At 43.4% G+C, this 6,922-nt stretch overlaps 1 pseudogene; it reads right to left on the bottom strand.

Annotated features, from left to right (window-relative positions):
• Nucleotides 1–646: 646 nt before the first annotated feature.
• LOC121539830 lies at nucleotides 647–6,803 on the bottom strand (annotated as a pseudogene).
• Between the last annotated feature and the right edge of the window lie 119 nt (nucleotides 6,804–6,922).

Genomic DNA, 6,922 nt, shown 5'->3' with positions numbered 1-6,922 from the left:
CCCGTTTGCGGGCCTGATCCGGCCCGCGGGCCGGACGTTTGACACCCCTGCTTTAAACAGTCAACATTAGAGTGCAGTTTAAACCACCTCAGAGCGAATTTATAAAATGCTCTCAAGTGCGCCCAAAGTCGTTTTCCAGTGCTTTGTCTCCATTATTTATTGATGTGCATCAGTTCTAGCGTATTAATATGTTTTATGGAATATGGGTTGGAAAAAGGTGTCTCCATAACGACAATCTAAATATCCTACCTACAACTGGTAAAAAAGTTGTCACAACATGCGCGCGTGCTGCTCTCGCTCCTCTCGCTCACGTGACTCAGCCAATAGCTGTACTTCTCTCTCAACACCCACACACACCCCTCCCATGCTCCCCACACTCACTCACTCAGCAACAGCCTGCCGCACAGTCAGCGGCAGGTCACAGTGAACAATATTTGAAAGAAAAATGCCATGGCGGCCGCGGTGCAACTTAGAAATAGCCCAAAAACCCGCAACATAGTTTCACCCGCGAAATAGTTTTCAAGGTAGCCCAATTTGGTGGGAAAACCGCGCAAATGCCAACACTGTTTCCAACCAACTGCCTTTGGTCTTCCAACATGGCGCCTGGTGCGGTTGCTAGGTGATTTGTGACGCAACTGCAAGCTGTCTATAAGACATGGAGGTGGAAGTTAAAGGTGAAGGTGCTCGGGAACCCTGCAGCTGGGATAAAGAGGCGTCTGATGGGATATATTAAATGAACACAGATCAGACTTGGAGTTTTCAGTTTATCAGCAAAGCACCATGCCTGATCTTTAGTGGTCCTCTGTAGCTCAGCTGGTAGAGCACGGCGCTTGTAACGCCAAGGTAGTGGGTTCGATCCCCGGGACCACCCATACACAAAAAATGTATGCACGCATGACTGTAAGTCGCTTTGGATAAAAGCGTCTGCTAAATGGCATATTATTTATTATTATTATTATTAGTGATTGAACAACAGTCATTCGTTAGCAACTTCAAAAATAGGGCAGTTTTTCCTCTGGCCCTTTACTCAATTTAGCCATAATCAAATCAAATTCTATGTCACATGCGCCGAATACAACAGGTGTAGACCTCAGGTGTAGACCTTACCGTGAAATGCTTACTTACAAGCCCTTAACCAACAATGCAGTTTTAAGAAAATAGAGTTAAGAAAATATTTACATTTTAGTCATTTAGCAGACGCTCTTATCCAGAGCGACTTACAGTTAGTGAGTACATACATTTTCATACTTTTTCATACTGGCCCCCCGTGGGAATCGAACCCACAACCATGCTCTACCAACTGAGCTACACGGGACCTAAATAAACTGAAGTAAAACAAATAACACAATAAAATAACAATGAGGCTATATACAAGGGGTACCGGTACCGAGTCAATGTGCTGGGGTACAGGTTAGTCAAGGTAATTTATACATGTACGTAGGCGCAGTGGTGGCGCAGTGGTCTAAGGCACTGCATCGCAGTGCTAACTGTGCCACTAGAGATCCTGGTTCGAATCCAGGCTCTGTCGCCGCCGGCTGCGACCGGGAGACTCATGGGCGGCGCACAATTGGCCCAGCGTCGTCCAGGGTAGGGGAGGGAATGGCCGGCAGGGATGTAGCTCAGTTGATAGAGCATGGCGTTTGCAACGCCAGGGTTGTGGGTTCGATTCCCACGGGGGGCCAGTATAAAAAAATATGTATTCACTAACTGTAAGTCGCTCTGGATAAGAGCGTCTGCTAAATGACTAAAATGTAAAATGTACGTAAGGGTAAAGTGACTATGCATAGATAATAAACAGCGAGTAGCAGCAGTGTAAAAACAAAGGAGGGGGGGGGTCAATGCAGGTAGTCCGGGTGGCGATTTGATTAATTGTTCAGCAGTCATGGTTTGGGGGTAGAAGCTGTTAAGGAGCCTTTTGGACCTAGACTTGGCGCTCCGGTACCGCTTGCCGTGCGGTAGCAGAGAGAACAGTCTATGACTTGGGTGAATGGAGTCTTTGACAATTTTTGGGGTCTTCCTCTGACACCGCCTAGTATATAGGTCCTGGATGGCAGGGAGCTTGGCCCCAGTAATGTACTTGGCCGTACGCACTATCCTCTGTAGCGCCGTACGGTCGGATGCCAAGCAGTTGCCATACCAGGCGGTGATGCAACCGGTCAGGATGCTCTCGATGGTGCAGCTGTAGAACTTTTGAGGATCTAGGGACCCATGCCAAATCTTTTCAGTCTACTAAGGGGGAAAGGCGTTGTCGTGCCCTCTTCACAACTTTCTTGGTGTGTTTGGACCATGATAGTTTGTTGGTGATGTGGACACCAAGGAACTTGACACTCTCGACCCGCTCCACTACAGCCCTGTCGATGTGAATGGGGGCGTGTTCGGCCCTCCTTTTCCTGTAGTCTACGATCACCTCATTTGTCTTGCTCACGTTGAGGGAGAGGTTGTTGTCCTGGCACCACACTGCCAGGTCTCTGACCTCCTCCCTATAGGCTGTCTCATCGTTGTCGGTGATCAGGCCTACCACTTGTGTCGTCAGCAAACTTAATGATGGTGTTGGAGTCGTGCTTGGCCACGCAGTCGTGGGTGAACAGGGAGTACAGGAGGGGACTAAGCACGCACCCATGAGGGGCCCCCGTGTTGAGGATCAGCGTGGCAGATGTGTTGTTGCCTACCCTTATCACCTGGGGGCGGTCCGTCAGGAATTCCAGGATCCAGTTGCAGAGGGAGGTGTTTAGTCCCAGGGACCTTAGCTTAGTGATGAGCTTTGTGGGTACTATGGTGTTGAACGCTGAGCTGTAGTCAATGAATAGCATTCTCACATAGGTGTTCCTTTTGTCCAGGTGGGAAAGGGCAGTGTGGAGTGCGATTGAGATTGCGTCATCTGTGGATCTGTTAGGGCAGTATTTGTATTTGTATTTATTAGGGATCCCCATTAGCTGCTGCCAAGGCAGCTACTACACTTCCTGGGGTCAAAACATATTAAAGCACCTACATTACATATAAAACAAAAGATAAAACAGTACATCATTCACACTCTAAAGCAGATATTCACAGCGGTGGACATGGAAGTTGGTTTACCTGTCGTAAATGTGCTGGAGAAGTATTTCCCACCAACAGTCTCCCTGCTTACTCTTTAACCCTCTTCCTTCTGGACTTTCATAGCCGCCCACTTCCAGCTTCTCCTTCAGCTCATTCTCAAATCATGCCAGGTCTGCATCCAGCCTGCGGATATGCTTGTCCACCTATGACATGCAGACAATTAGATTGGTTTTGCATTATCTATTGACCAGTAGTGAAAGTATTGACACATCTTTATGTACTTATATGCCAGGTTTGGAGCACTGACCATTTCGTATGTCTGCATGGCAAGCTGCACTTTGTCATCGCTGAACTCTTTGCACTTGCTGTAAGCACTCTGGATCTTCTGCAGGTGCTCAACCCTCTTTTCCGAAGCCAAGTTCCTTACACTTGAGATGTACTCCTCTGCCAGCTTGTCAATCTCTCCTTTTTTCTCTACACAATTGCAGGAAAATTGTAATACTGGAAAATGAAAGATGCTGAACTACACAATACTGATGGGGAATGAAACCATGTGGTAAATCAGGTGATCAAAACGAATAACACTTTAAATGTATTTCTTGTGTAGTATTGTACCTTAAGTTCTATTTTCCAGGTCCCGCATCAGTGTAAAGTTTCTCTGTAGTTCACAGGGCAGATTCTCGATACCTGGGGGAATGTATCATGATTGTTAAAAGCAATCATTCAGTAACTACAATAGTTCATCATGAGAACAAGATAGGATTTGATGGTAACACACAGCTGACAGCTCAGGGCTCTTTAGTCCCGATTTTGGCGATGCTTTCCATTGCCTGTAAAGCATAGGGCTTCCGAGTGGCACAGCGGTCTAAGGCACTGCATCTCAGTGCTAGAGGTGTCACTACAGACCCTGATTCGATTCCAGGCTGTATCACAATCTGGCCATGATTGGGAGTCCCATAGGTCGGCGCACAATTGGCCGAGCGTCATCCAAGTTTGGCAGGGGTAGGCCGTCATTGTTAATAAGAATTTGTTCTTAACTGATTGCCTAGTTAAATAAAAAAATAAAATTAGCCACTCACATTTATTATTATTAAACAGACTTCAAAAACACAGGTCTGTGTGGCAATCAAGATTTGTTTGATCGTGACCTAACAAGTCTTGCAGGTGTTTACATGGTGTTGCGCATGTGGCAGGTAATATAATTGTCAACAGCAGTACATGCTCTCTAAAAAGTCTGGTTAATAATACTTTCCTGTGTATATTTTGTCAAAAATTTCAACCAGAGGAAGGACCAACCACATAGACAACCAGTAGAGTAAACTAAAATACTTTAATTCAACATTCTGGCTTTCCAAGTTTTTGCAGTGTGTTGTTTCAGACTTTACCAATAATTGGTATTCACTCTTATTTATTAGGCAAATGGTTCTTGCACTTTTCTACACTGAATGCACAGTCTGATGAGCGTTACCAAATAACAGGTGCCCACATCAAAATTGATAATGTTAGCAAGTTAGCTGGATCATGACAGCTGTACTACCAAATATCTTCAACTAAAAATGTTTTCACGGAAAACAATAATGTTTAAAAGTTAGTGGAAATGAGACTACGTTAGTGAAACTGTGCTCGCTTTATTACGGACAGACTTATCTCCATCTTAGCTACTGTTGTATCAATATGTTTTGACCATGACAGTTTACAATCCAGGGTTACTCCTGGATTGTTACTCCTAGTCACCTCAACTTGCTCAATTTCCACATTATTCATTACGAGATGTGGTTGAGGTTTAGGGTTTAGTGAATGATTTGTCCCAAATGCAATGCTTTTTGTTTTGGAAATATTTATGTCTAACTTATTCCTTGCTACCCATTCCGAAACTAACTGCAGCTCTTTGTTAAGTGTTGCAGTTATTTCAGTTGCTGTAGTAGTTGACATGTATTGTGTTGAGTCATCCACATACATAGACACTCTGGCTTTACTCAAAGCCAGTGGCATGTCGTTAGTAAAGATGGAAAAAAAGTAAGGGGCCTAAATAGCTACCCTGGGGAATTCCTGATTCTACCTGGATTATGTTTGAGAGGCTTCCATTAAAGAACACCCTCTGTGTTCTGTTAGACAAGTAACTCTTTATCCACATTATAGCAGGGGGTGTAAAGCCTTAACACATACGTTTTTTCAGCAGCAGACTATGATCGATAATGTCAAAAGCTGCACTGAAGTCTAACAAGACAGCCCCCACAATCATTTTGTCATCAATTTCTCTCAGCCAATCATCAGTCATTTGTATAAGTGCTGTGCTTGAGTGTCCTTCCCTATAAGCATGCTGAAAGTCTGTTGTCAGTTTGTTACTGTGAAATAACATTGTATCTGGTCAAACACATTTTTTTCCAGAAGTTTACTGAGGGTTGGTATCAGGCTGATTGGTCGGCTATTTGAGCCAGTAAAGGGGGCTTTACTATTCTTGGGTAGGGGAATGACTTTAGCTTCCCTCCAGGTCTGAGGGCACACACTTTCTGGTAGTCTTAAATTGAAGATGTGGCAAATAGGAGTGGCAGTATCGTCCGCTACTATCCTCAGTAATTTTCCATCCATATTGTCAGACCCCGGTGGCTTGTCATTGTTGATAGACAACAATAATTTGTATTTAAGGTGCTCCAAAGCTTTTTACTATCATTCTTTATATCATTTATTTTTGTTTCATAGTATATTTATTTTAATTTAGTCAATTGATTTCTTAATTTGCAGTACGTTTGCCAATCAGTTGGGCTGCCAGACTTATTTGCCATACCTTTTGCCTCATCCCTCTCAACCATACCATTTTTCAAGTCCTCATCAATCCAAGGGGATTCAACAGTTTTTACAGTCATTTTCTTAATGGGTGCGTGCTTATTAGTAACTGGAATAAGCAATTTCATAAATGTGTCAAGTGTCTGGTTGCTCCTCATTACACACCTCAGACCAGCAAATATTCTTTACATCATCAACATATGAATAACTACAAAACGTATTGTTTGACCTCTTATACACTATATTGTGATCACTACATCCTATGGATGTGGATACTGCTTTAAAGCAAATTTTGTCAGAATTAGTAAAGATGTGATCAATACATGTTGATTTAATTCCTGTGCTGTTTGTAAATACCCTTGTAGGTTGACTGACAACCTGAACCAGGTTGCAGGTACTGGTTACAGTTTGAAGTTTTTTCTTGAGTGGGCAGCTTGATGAGAGCCAGTATTTAAATCACCTAGAAAATATACATCTCTCTATCACATACATTATCAAGCATTTCAGACATATTATCCAGATACTGACTGTTAGCACTTGGTGGTCTATAGCAGCTTCCCACAAGAATGGGCTTTAGGTGAGGCAGATGAACCTGTAGCCATATTACTTCAACATGAGATCGTCTCTAAGCTTTAAAGGAATGTGGTTCTGAATATAGACCGCAACACCGCCCCCGTTGGCATTTCTGTCTTTTCGGTAGATGTTATAACCATGTATTGCTACCACTATCATCAAAGGTATTATCTAAGTGAGTTTCAGAGATAGTCAGAATATGAACATAATCTGTTACAAGTAAGTTATTGACCTCATGGACCTTCTTTCTCAGGCTGCATATGTTAATATGGGCTATTTTTAGCACTTTTCTGGGTTGCTTGATTGTTTTTAATGCTTTCATTATCAGAAGTAGACTTGCTCATGTTATTTATATTGGAGCTGATAGTGCAGGGTGAGCTGCAAACAATGGTCTTCCTACTGGGGCACATCACCTCAGTGCAAACAGTGTAACTCTGGTTCATAGGCTCATGGTTACTGCATCCAATAGCTGTAGGATCAACAGAGGTATTCAGGGCAATTAGGGGGACAAATTAAGTTACTTACATTG

Source organism: Coregonus clupeaformis, chromosome 26, assembly GCF_020615455.1.
Source record: "Coregonus clupeaformis isolate EN_2021a chromosome 26, ASM2061545v1, whole genome shotgun sequence".
In the NCBI taxonomy this organism is placed as follows: Eukaryota; Metazoa; Chordata; class Actinopteri; order Salmoniformes; family Salmonidae; genus Coregonus; species Coregonus clupeaformis.
This window is presented reverse-complemented; position numbering and strand designations above follow the sequence as displayed.